The sequence below is a fragment of the Oryctolagus cuniculus genome, chromosome 1, assembly GCF_964237555.1.
Source record: "Oryctolagus cuniculus chromosome 1, mOryCun1.1, whole genome shotgun sequence".
Lineage (NCBI taxonomy): Eukaryota > Metazoa > Chordata > Mammalia > Lagomorpha > Leporidae > Oryctolagus > Oryctolagus cuniculus.
In genome coordinates, this window is record NC_091432.1 from 28,166,983 (window position 1) to 28,169,780 (window position 2,798).

At 39.1% G+C, this 2,798-nt stretch overlaps 1 pseudogene; it reads right to left on the reverse strand.

The window, feature by feature from the left end:
- Nucleotides 1-1,258: 1,258 nt before the first annotated feature.
- Nucleotides 1,259-2,798, reverse strand: LOC100343950 (tumor protein D52 pseudogene; annotated as a pseudogene).

Consider the following 2,798-nt stretch of genomic DNA (forward strand, 5'->3'; position numbering starts at 1 on the left):
TGAAGTTCTTCATAATCCATGTTACTACTCTCATGTGTGTCTCATCACTACTTTCTTTCATGAAATGCCCTTCCCCTGTCCGTCAACTTAGAGGGATTCTGTTTCCAGATCCCTCAAGAATTTATTTTGAAACCCATACTTTCACTACTTCCTTAATTGTCCACACATCTTTGTATCCCTATATCTAAACAAGGAATCTTAATTTTCTAATGTGCCTACACGCTCCTGTGGCTGACTTAATTCAACTTCTTTTTGATGTACTTAGCATGATTGACGCATTTTTAGTGCTAACTAAAAGTTTATTGAGTGAATAACAGAGGAAAACATGACTGAAACTGTGCTGTTAATTCAAGTGCTGGTAGAATTTACACTACATGATCTTGTGGGTATTTTTTTAAAGATTTTTCTTTTTTTGAAAGTCAGATTTGGGGGGAGAGATGGAGAGCAAGAGATTGATCCTCAAGTTCACTCACTCCCCAGGGGGCCACAATGGCTAGGGCTGAGCCAGGTTGAAGCCAAGAGTCAGCAGTTTCTTCTGGCTCTCCCAAGTGGGTGGCAGGGGCTCAAGCACTTGGGTTATCTTCCATTGCTTTCCCAGGTCATTAGCAGGAAGCTGGGTCCTAAGTGGAGAAGCCAGGTCTTGAGCCCACACTCACATGGGATGCAGGCATTACAGATATCAGCTTTGCCCATTGTGTCACAACACTGGCCCCTTGATTACAACAAATAGTTTCCAAAGACCAATTCATATGATAAAAGTCATTTGTTCTTTTTTTTAAAACTTTTATTTCATAAACATTAATTTCCAAAGTACAGCTTATGGATTACAATGGCTTTTTCCCCCAATAACTTCCCTCCCACCCGCAACCCTCCCATAAGCTTCTCCCTCTCCCATTCCATTCTCATCAAGATTCAATAATCTTCATATACTGAAGATCAATTTAGTATATATTAAGTAAAGATTTCTTTTTTTTTTATTTTTGCAATGTCTACAGTATAATCTTATCATTTCTAACACATAGAAAACAAATAAGGACAAAATGATGAGTTGATTTTTATTAATGCATTCCAGTCTCAGGAATTAAAATCAACTGCTCAGTATACAAAATTTTCAAGTTATATTAGTCATAGAACTTTGTGTGTGCTTAGTTAAAATGGTGCTAAATAGATTACCTGAACACAGTAATGTTGTCCCTAATGGCATTGATTTTAGCATTTCTATAGCTAACCAGAGCTTACAAAAAAACAAACAAACAAACAAACAAACAAAAAACAACTTGCAGGCTTTTGAATTGAACATCCATGACAGTACACATATTTCAACTTACTGATAATACAGTATGCTTGATTCAGACTGAATTTTGTCAGCTTACTCTGAAATTAAAATTTGAATGTTTTTAAAAAATTAAGTTGATGTAAGTAGAATAACCAGTACATTGAAATGGTTACTGTCATAAATGTTGATAAACAAGGAAGTAGGGGATTTCACTCTCAAGTCACCAGTAGTTTGAATTACTGTACACAGTGTCACTTACAAAACTAGAACAAATTGTATGTAGAGCTGTTTAGTCTGGTGACAGCAGATACCAAGATACATAATTTACACCAAAACAGTGTTTATCCAAAAATATTTTTTACAGCTAGTAGTTCTTCCCTTGGAGATAACGAAAACAATACCATAATTTTTAATAACCAAGATTCAGAAAAATCAAAACAATTTTAGTTAGGAATCAAATATACAGAGGTTCAAAAAAGAAAATGTCATAGAAGACAAAGATCAATCTGGCATCCAGAACAATTTTTGTAAAATAGGAACGCAATTAAGATAGCTTGCACAGTCTTAGATTATTCTAGTGAGTGTCCTCACATACTACAAGTGTTTTCATAAACGTTTCCTCAATAAAGGGCCCTGAATGTACATTAAAGGATGCTTTCCAGGAATACAGGTGAAGGTACTCTCATTTTGTTTAAACCACAAACTATTTGGTCAAAGAAATATGTAAAGCTAAATAAGAGCACATCTGGTAGAAATCCTTGGCGATGAATGTTGACAAGATGTGCTTGGATCTCGCTCGCAGCATCTGGCAGTGGGTAGCAGAACAAAGGTAGGAATCTCACAGGCCCTCCTGTGTCTGTTCTGGAACCGGCTCCCCAGAGGTGGCATTGCATTTGCAGTCGAATTCAAGACTTCTCCAAAATCCCCACCAGCAGGCTTGGTTCCTCCTACTTTAGACTTTAAGTTTTCAACTTTCTCTTCAAAGGATTTGAAGGTTGAGGAGTTTTTTACGTCTTCCAGCTTTTTGGTGATGACCGAGCCAACAGACGAAAATGCAGCAGAAGCCTTCTGCCCAGCCTGAAACAAGGTTTCAGATGTCTTCTTGTACGCAGACGTTGCCGTCACATCTTGACACCCTTTGGCAATGTTCTGCTTTAGTTCCTGCAGTGAGTTGATTCCTAGCTTCCGCTTGATCTCTGCTAGATGCTTCTCTTTTGCTGCTAACACCTGAGACAGAGTCTGGATTTCTTCTTCTACCTTGGCGAGTTCCCTTCTCAGCTCTTCTTGCTCCTCCTCAGACAGCGTCTCGGTGGCACTGGTGGTGGCCGCGGCATCTTCTGCTTCCTCAGGCACTGTGTCCGTCCTCAACAGACCGCATTCCTGAAGGGTCGGAGATCCGGGTGGAGAAACATTCCCGCTAGGAGAGAGGTAGAGGTAGCTTTTGTTCATGCCTGTGTCAAAATCAAACGGGGACTGGTAGTCCTCATACAAATCCATCTCTTTACAATCCATTCCAGGCAAA